Here is a 10,163-nt window from a genome sequence, read left to right as displayed (position 1 = left end):
ATTAGCAATAAGTTTATTGATACTAATAGGAGATGACAAAAAATGTGATTTAAATTTACCTTTAGTGAGATTATAGGTGAAGGAACATAGCAAGGAGCTATTTTATGAAACAAATTTTCGACAATAGTTTCGTCGTGCACATACAGATTTTTATTTTTTGTAATTTTCTTATTTCTGTCTCATATTTTAGTTGGATGAGTATGCCTATTTAGATTGAGACAGAAGTTGGCTAATGTTGTTTGTAATCGTAACAGTGCGAGTGTCCATAGTTACCGAGTACGAAAATGTAAATAAAAAAAGAGAAAGTTACAAGTCAAACTATTGATTGAATTTTACATTTAGAAAATAGTTTCAGAGAATTTGACAAAAAGCGCGTTTAAACTAATGGTGTAATATTCTTAGAATTTAATTTTATAGATTACACCTTTAATAATTATGAAGAAAGCATTAGTGAAAACTTACTAATAAACAATTACATCTTACCTACAATAATCTTTGTAGTTGCACTCACCTGAAATAAAGAAGATTAATTAATCAACTGCCAAAGTAAGATCAACCTTTGTAAATTAAATATAAAAATTATTTATTATATTATATCTGTAAATATTATTTGGAAGTTACTTTTCTGTGGCATTTTAATATTAAATCAAATAATGAAAAAAGAAAAGGTTTTTTGAAGTGGGTAAACATTTATTTCTAGCTGAGCTCTTTTGGCCTACAAAGCCATCTTCAGAGCTATGCTTCAATAGAACAATGATATAACCTAATTTAAAGTTTACAATGTTTCACTTGCGTCAACTATTTAAAGTATCATTATTAGGAGAGATCGCATTTGGTAAAATATATGTAAATTTTCTTTTTAAGCTGGTTCTTTTACACATTTTTTTCCATTCAAAAAATACAAAGAAAAAAACACTGTATACTGGACACATTAAAAAAAATTTTTATGGTACGGGTGTCAAAAACCGATCATTTGTTGGAATGCCAGCCTTTTAAATGGCTTGTCAAAGGTAACAATCTCAGTAGAAAATTAAGATTATTCAATTATCAAAAAATTGATGAATTAAGATTCATAATGAAAGAAGAAATTTATTGAAGACTGTAAAAAAAATTACATAAGTTTTTAAATATTGGTTTGCATAGCATCATAATGAATAATATGTCGAAAATTGTGTGAAGGTCAAGGTAAGTTCAATAGACAAGTTATTCCCAAAAAAAAATTAGAGATAGAAGGCTGTAACCACAAATCACCTACCTCTAGATGCTTCACGACAATACTTCAGTTACTTATGAAATTCAGCGCTCCAAAAGATTTGCATCGGAACTAATTCAAGCGGGAAATTACGCGGGAACTTCAAAATTTAATTTTGGTGGGAAAATTTAAATAAAATTATTTAAATATATTTTGGTATAAAAAAAATTGCATTTGAAATTTTAAAATGTGCAAATTATTTTTAAACTCAAATATACCTACACAATACAATTTACGAACAAATAAGACAAAATATAATTTATTTATTTATACAGGGTGTTTCAAAAAAAGGTAACCCCGTCTCTAGTGTAGGTAAAAAACTGAAAAATAATTGGGGTTTGTTAAGTAAAAAATTTTTGTAACGCCATCCGTTTTCAAGATACAGGGCGTTGAAGAAAAAAAAATTGACGCATTTTTTACGATTTTGCCGAAACTACTGGCAATATTTTATGTGAAACAGTGTTAAATGCCTTTGATACAAAAAAATGATATACAAAAAGCTGGTCTTGTATTATCAAAAGGTTTGTAGATGTTAGCTGTTAGAGCACAGATTGCATCTTCAGTAGATTTTCCTTCTTGAAATTCATACTGACATTCAGGTAGTATAATGAAATTTTTTAAAAAATTTGCAACAAGTCTTATCTTAATTTTTCTAATATTTTGCCTATGTTTGAGATTAGGGTGATATGCCTATAATTTTGACAATATATTTTTTTGCCAGATTTGAATAGTGGTTTAATAATTCCAGTTTTTAAAATATCTGGAAAAATGCCTAAATTAAAACATGTATTTATTATGTATGTTAAGGGTTTTGTAATCTGTTTCGTTATTTCTTTGAAGTTTCGGATCTAATATAATTATGTCCTGGTGACTTTTTATTTTTTAAAGATTTTATTATTTCTTCTACCTTATTTTCAGTCGTTGGAAATAGGTACATAGTATTATTAATTTCCAATATATTTTCTCGAAATTCAGTTGGCTCCGGAATCATTTCTGCATATCGTTTTCTCAAATCGGTATAGTAGTCTACAAATTAATTTGATATGCCTGTTTTATTAGTTAATATTTCATTATTTTGTGTTTTTATCAGTTTTATGTTTGTTTTTGAAGTTGTTTTTCCACAGAGCTCATTTACACATCTTCATAAGTTTTTTGGCAAATTTTGTTAGCATTTATTAGCCCTTCTGTATAAGCGTTTTTAGCTTGTTTTTACTACAATACATTTAGAATATGTAGATAAATTGTAGAATACATTCTGCTACATTGTTTTTATTTATTTTGTACCTATTCTCTAAATTATTATCATCGGAATGAGTTTTTAACGATCTGAATAATTAATTTTTTTCATTTATTGATTTAAGTAACTGTAAATATTTGCTATGGGTATACCCTCCATATTGTGTAGTAATTTCCACGCATTGCTATATACACACAACGCAAAAGTCTAGGGATATTTTTATAAATAGACGTATTTTGTTTATCTGTAATCAACTTAAAAAAAGAAATACAAAATTTGTAGTTTAAACTGTTGTTTAATATGTTAAAAACCATAAATTGCAAAAAAAAACAGAAAATTGGAACAAAAAAAATATATTGCAAATCACCCATGTTTCACATACCGACATAAGATGCCAAAAATACGAAATATAAACTTAAAATATAGTATGGCCACCACGTTGGTTTGGAAACGATGTCATACCAGGTATAAAACAAATGTACAACGAAGAAATAATTAATGAAAACGGCGAGCACTAATAGACTTTTGCGCTAGAAATGAAATGAGAATCAACAACACATACATTCCTCATAAAGACCAACATAAATACACTTTTAAACAACACATACATTCCTCATAAAGACCAACATAAATACACTTTTAGCAATAATCGAGGCCAGCGATCAATGATAGATTTTATAATCACAAACTGAGTAATAACGCCGTCACAAGTGCTTGTGACCAAGGGACCGATTACAACCTTGTTTTATGCAAGATGCTACTAGAACGTCCGCAACGAAAGAGAAAACCCTTAATGCTAATCAAAAAACACAATATAGAGTCACTAGCAACAGAGAGTACAAAACTCCTGTATGAGAACAGGATTACCAGCAAACCAAAAGAGATCGAGTTACAACCAGAATGGGGAGTAGAAGATACTTGACAAAAAATAAGGAAATGCATCAACCAAGCAGCAGAAGAAGCAATTGGAAAGCGGAAAATTAACACGAGGGCGATAAACCACACCAAACCGTGGTTTTATCAAGAGGTAAAAGAACTCTCTGAATTAAAACGCAAATGCTACCTGAGATATAAAAGCACACAATCGGAAGAAGCTCTCGCAGAATATGTCCAAGTAAGAAACGAAGTAAACGCAAGAATAAAATCAATCAAAAGAGAACATTGGGCTAAATTGACCAGCGACACGGACTACGACCTATATGGTGCCCAAGAGAAAGTATAGAAAATGCTTCGAAACAGAAAAAAAAAACAGTTAACGAGTTCGTACAGACCACGGGTGTACCGATAGAGACATAGCAACAGCATTTTAAGGAGCTATATAATGCTGAAGAAACGCTAAATATTAACGAATACGAAGCAGATATAAGTGCTATAATCAAGGACGAAGAGGTAGAAGCAAAGATCAGAAAGCTAAAAAACAGAAAATCACCTGGAACAGATAGTATACCCAATGAACTCTTAAAATATGCAGGCCCTGAACTTGCAAGTAAATTGTCACAACTATTTAACAAAATCTTAAACGACACAGAAAGAGGAATGGCATAAGAGCATCACAATCCCCATATTTAAAAAAAAGACAAAAACTTGCCCACAAAACTACAGAAGAATAACCCTCTTAAATACAACGATGAAACTTTTCACAAGTATTCTTAAGGACAAATTGGAAAGGCAAATCACTAATGCTGAAGAACAACAAGGTTTTACAAGAGGGCAGTCTATAAGAGATGCAGTATTCATAATAAAACAAATAAAAGAAAAAGCTATATTTGCTTCATTGATCTGACGAAGGCGTTTGACAGGGTTTGCCTGGGAGACATTCTAAATATATTAATAGAAAATAAAACGCCGACCAACATAACAAAGATAGTCCATAACCTAAATAACAACAATGTAACCAAAGTTAGAGCAGGAGACCAATTCACTGAAAATATTCTAACACCGGGAGGAATTAGACAAGGTGACAGTTTAAGCCCCTTCTTGTTTAACCTACTCATGGGCAAAATTATAAACAAAGTAACATCTCTCAATCTCGGATTAAGAATGGGCAACAAAAGAATTGGTATAGTGTGTTACGCAGATGATGCAGCAATTATTGCCGAATCAGAAGATGATCTTCAGAGACAGCTATTTCAGTTCTTTCAAATAAGCCGCTAACTAAATATGACCATTTCTACCAACAAAACTAAATGTATGACAATAGCAAAAGATCCGCTCAGATGTAAGTTAGTGGTTGAGAACAACCCCATAGAACAGGTGATGCAATTCAGATATCTGAGCATAGATATATCAAGCACACACGACCCAGTAAAGGACCTAAGGAGTCAGATCAACAAAGCATCTGCATTGTCGGGATGTCTGCGGGAGATAGTCTGGCCAAATCCGTATATGCGCACAGATAGTAAAATTAGAATCTACAAGACTTGCATAGGACCGATCATAACATAAGGCATAGAAGTGCGCGAAGATACCAACAAAACGAAAAAGATGCTAAGGGTTGCTGAGATAAAAACCCTAAGAACAATAGTGGGCAAAACAAGAAGAGACAGGGTGAGAAATACAAACGTTAGAGAGCAGTGCAAAATTCAAGATATTGTAAGATGGGGAAGGCAGCGTAAAAGGATGTGGTACAGTCATGTAAGAGGAATGGATGAGAATAGACTTCCAAAAATTATCTCGATATCTCGATTATCTAGATAGTTGGCAATCTACCCCCCAGGAAATTAACCAGAGGCAGCTTCAGAATTAAACAGATCGAAAGATCTCCAAGAAGTAGAAGAAGAAGATGAAGAAATTTCTGTCATTGGTATTGTCAAATTATTAAAATATCCTTAGACTTTTGCGTTGTGTGTATTTTGTGTCTATTTTTCTTTGTCAAAAGACTAGTATCGCTAGTCCTCGCTTTTACAATTACGTTAAAAAATAAAACTTAATGTTTTTTCATTGAGTTCCAATTAAATTTAATTAAAAACGATATAATTAGTGGATATGCGTAAGCGTAATTATAAACTTAATTAGGTACAGGTTAAAAATGAAAAACACCCATTGCCATAAACACAAGTAACAAGTATCAGAAATACTTCAGTTCTAGTTGTTGTATTGACATAAAGATACAGTTTCAATGATGTCATTTCAACTGTATTGTATCTACACCCTAGTGTTTTTAGCGCTATCAGGTATCGATATGCATTTTTAATACGTAGATTTTTAATAGATATTATATTTAAACATTTTGGCTACTACTAACGCATTTCTTCCGAATGGCGCGTTTTCGAACCACTTACTTTGCAATTTTTCTTTCAACAGTATTTCAAAATATCACATTTTGATGCAAAATATGCAGCATGGTCTATGCAGCTAAAAAGCACATGCTTTTTATCTAGCATCATTGTTTTCCACGCATGGAACTTAGCACAAACGTTATTAAGTAAAGACACACGCACCTTTATTCAGAAACAGAAAGAATTCAAAATTTCACGTAAAAATGCATTTAAAGTTTGATAATATTTTATAGACAATTTAATTTTCTTATAAAAAAAATATAAAAATGATTTAGAGCCATTCCAAAAGTAGGAAGTGTAATCAATGCATTATTATATTGTTGTTCCACATTATTATATTTTTAAACTGCAATACGTTTAAATTAATTTTATAAAAAAAGTTCGTCTTTATTTCACTCTTTGATAAAAAATATAATGTCACAATGTAGACATAGTCGAAACAATTTTAAATATTGCAGTTTTATGTAGGTGAACTATTTAGACTCATTGCGGTATTGACTTATACTCGAAAAATAAACCACTGAAAAAATGACTTGAAAAAAGGTACTCATTAGTAGTGTCGATAAATTTCAGATCCGATCAGAAATAATCGAATAATGTTCAATACAACTCTACCATCTTAAAACACAAAGAAAAAACCGAATTGTCACAAATCAAAATAGAAGATATTTGATGTCCTCTCAATATATCGATTACACTAGACGAGTTAAACTAAAGCCTAGGCAATGCTAAAAAAACTTCTTCAGGATCTCATGATATATCAACAATATGTATTGAGAAACTACCTGAAACAGTAAAGAAAATTTTAGTTGACATCTTTAACAATATTTACACAAATAAAACGTTTCCTTCAATATTTCGTCAAGCAATTATAATTCCTTTTTTAAAAATTAATAAACCAAAAAACTTACCATCCTCCTATCGTCCAATATCTCTCACCAGTAACATTTGCAAAGCACTGGAGAGAATATTGAGTAAAATACTGAAATGGCACTTGGAAAAGAAAAAACTGTTTACTCCAATACAAAGCGGATACCGTTCAGACAGATCAACAGCTGATAACATTGTTGCACTAGAATCCGAAATTCATAAAGCATTTACAAATCAACAAAAAGTAATCGCAATATTTTTTGACATTAAAAAAGCTTTCGACACAACATGGACGCATTATATCCTCAAAATTAAGAAAAACTGGAAAATATATGGTAACTTTCTCGCTTTCACCAAAAACTTTCTTTAAAACAGGTCCATACAAGTAAAAACGAATGGATTCATGCCAACATCGAAATTACTCCATAATGGAATTCCTCAAGGATCTGCCCTAAGTCCACGATTACTCTTAATCGCAATAAATAATATAACAAACCATATAAAGCTTCCCGTAAAAGCTAATCTTTTTGCTCGTGATCTAGTAATGTATGTTAAAAGTAAAAATATAGAATTAGCTACGCAAATTTTACAGAGAACATTAAAGAGCTTAGAAATGTGGTCTTTAGAGACTGGTTTAACTTCTTCAACTAAGAAGACTAAAGTAATAATGTTTGACAAAAGAAGAGTAGAATACAACTTAAACATGTATCTAAATGGTTATTCTCTTAAACAATTCCGCGAAATCAAATTTTTGGGTGTAATATTTAACTCACAACTCACATGGACTTCACATATCAACAATTTGATCAAATCCTGTCAACAAAGAATAAACTTACTAAGAGTTTTATCCCATCATAGATGGGGTTCAGATACTAAAATTCTTCTAAATTTATATCAGACATTAATAAGAAGCAAACTCAAATACGGATGCATCTGTTATGAAACAGCAAATAAAAATCAACTAAAAAACCACATCTCTACGACTAATCTTTGGAGCCTTTAGAACTACTCCAATAAGAAGCCTTCAAGTACTAGCAGGAGAAATGCCACGATACCTCAGAATATATCACCTATACATATATATATATATATATATATATATATATATATATATATATATATATATATATATATATATATATATAAAGTGACATTATCATTAACAACAGAATACAGAACACACTTGACGCTGCACAACCTCGAGAGCAAGCAGGCTTTAGAAGTGGCTTTAGCACAATGGATCATATTCAAACATTAAGAGAAGTAATGAGCAGAACAAAAGAATATGATCTACCACTGGCGCTAGCATTCATAGACTTCGAGAAGGCATTTGACTCCGTATACCCAAGAGCAGTCATAGAAGCTCTTGTCGACCAAGGAGTAGATAAACCATATGTCGAAACGCTAGCAAATATATACAAAGAGGCCACAGCTAGAGTAAGCATATATGAAAATACCCCAGAATTTCCCACTCAGAAAGGAGTCCGACAAGGAGACACCATATCCCCTAAGCTCTTCACTGCAACCTTAGAAAATATCTTCCGGAAATTAGACTGGAACAACCAAGGTCTATGTATAGATGGAGAATACCTAAACCATCTTAGATTCGCTGATGACATCATTCTAATTGCTAGAAGTCCTGAAGAATTACAACTACAAATTAATAAACTTAATACAGCCAGCAATGAGGTAGGCCTAAAAATGAACCTAGCAAAGACTAAAATAATGTGCAATGATCTGATCGCCAACGTGGAAATAAAAATTAATGAAACCTCGCTAGAAGTAGTAGATGAATACATATACCTGGGACAGCTCATACATAAATCGGGATCACTACTTCCAGAAATCAACAGACGAATAAAACAAGCGTGGTCAGCATTCGGACAAAATTCCATAGTCTTCAAGTCCAAAATGCCACTATACCTCAAGAAGAGAGTATTTGATCAATGCATATTACCCGTCTTGACATATGGATGTGAAGCTTGGATATTAAAGAGAGAAATAACGTCAAAACTTCAAGTAACTCAAAGAGCAATGGAAAGATGTATGCTAGGGATAACAAAGAGGGATCGTAAAAGAATTGAATGGATACGGAGGCAAACCCAGGTGACTGATGTAATCCAAAGAATAAAATCCCTGAAATGGCAATGGGCAGGACATATGGCAAGAAGAACAGATAACAGATGGACCACTAGAACAACTATGTGGTACCCCAGGAACGCTAAGAGACCAAAGAGGCGCCCGAATCTCAGATGGGATTATGATATAAGAAAATTAACAGGAACAACGTGGTCTCGAATAGCACAAGATAGAAAAATATGGGCGCAAATGAGCGCAAATTATTAGAACAACGAATAACTAAGACATCGTCGAATAATAATAAGAACATAGAATAACATTGAAATAAGGGAGGCTGCACCGTAATTGGAAACGGTTGATAAAGCTGCACATGATGATGATGATGATGATGATATATAAAGTGCACTCGTAATTGAATGGGATATTTTCGGTCAATTTGGAGATAAAAAAGAAAAGATTTGTGCTACTTTATCTATTTATTGAAGACGTTTCGCCCACTGTCCAATGGGCATCATCAGTTCATCTAAAAGAGTGTTATTAGCGATACATCTAATATGAAAAACAATTAAGTAAATGATCTTACCTTTAAAAGATCTGTAGCATTAAGATGTTATTATTGTGAAGAAACATCAAAAATTAATCTAATAAATAAATCAGCAAAAACACAGAAACATAGAACGCCGGAAGATTCCCAATTTAAGTAATTTTATATTAATTTTTTTAATTTAACTTTTGAAAACATTGATTGATTCTAAAATCTATCAAAAAATGTAATTGTCAATTTTGAAATGTTATATTAACAACGGCAAGGCTAGGGATCTTGACTGTTATGATCATATCATACAAAATAAAGTATTTGAAAGCTCGAATGTCAGAACTGACAATCAGCTGGTGAGATTGAAGGAAAAGTTTTGTAGATGCCAACATAAATGTTATGATATAATAAAAGAAGTTGAAGAAGAAACCAATAATTTAAAAGTAGAATACGGAAGAATCAATTTTGTAGTATTAGTGCATGGTAAATTTGGCTTAAGTTGCTGATATCAGTTCTCTTATTTAATGCATTAGGTTGTTTCAAAATATGACACATCTCTATAAACTGTCTCTTATTAAGGTTAGAGAACGTAACAGAGAATTCTAACATCATCAAAATTCACAGTATGTTTGGTGTTGATTGTATGTTCTGCAAGGGCACAAGTATGTTTAGAAAGTTTAATGTCACTACGATGTGAAGTAAGGCGTCCTTTAAGGGAACGGCCGGTCTGACCAATATAACATGCATCACATTCAGAACAGGGTATGTGATAGACTACATTCACTTGTTCCAAAAAGGAAAGAGGTGTTTTAATTTTAGAAAACAAGTTCCTGACAGTCTTAGCATTATTGATAGCAATCTTAACCGGGATATTGTTCTGTTTGTACAATTTAATAAGCTTTTCAGTAACAT

At 31.9% G+C, this 10,163-nt stretch overlaps 1 protein-coding gene and 1 long non-coding RNA gene across 9 annotated transcripts in view; one reads left to right on the top strand and one right to left on the bottom strand.

Annotated features, from left to right (window-relative positions):
• Dh31 (diuretic hormone class 2) overlaps nucleotides 1-10,163 on the bottom strand; it is a 710,452-nt gene that overhangs the window by 354,142 nt on the left and 346,147 nt on the right. For 2 of the 8 annotated variants that reach the window (XM_072537475.1, XM_072537476.1), the window contains one exon: nucleotides 484-511. The exons of the other annotated variants lie outside the window; for them this stretch is intronic. The gene's annotated coding sequence lies outside the window, so the exon portion shown is untranslated. The remainder of the gene's footprint in view (nucleotides 1-483; nucleotides 512-10,163) is intronic. 8 annotated transcript variants of the gene reach the window in all.
• LOC140446788 (uncharacterized) overlaps nucleotides 5,537-10,163 on the top strand; it is a 31,706-nt gene continuing 27,079 nt past the window's right edge. The window contains exon 1 of the long non-coding RNA XR_011951498.1: nucleotides 5,537-5,662. This is a non-coding gene — a long non-coding RNA (uncharacterized lncRNA). The remainder of the gene's footprint in view (nucleotides 5,663-10,163) is intronic.

The sequence above is a fragment of the Diabrotica undecimpunctata genome, chromosome 7 (assembly GCF_040954645.1).
Source record: "Diabrotica undecimpunctata isolate CICGRU chromosome 7, icDiaUnde3, whole genome shotgun sequence".
In the NCBI taxonomy this organism is placed as follows: domain Eukaryota; kingdom Metazoa; phylum Arthropoda; class Insecta; order Coleoptera; family Chrysomelidae; genus Diabrotica; species Diabrotica undecimpunctata.
This window is presented reverse-complemented; position numbering and strand designations above follow the sequence as displayed.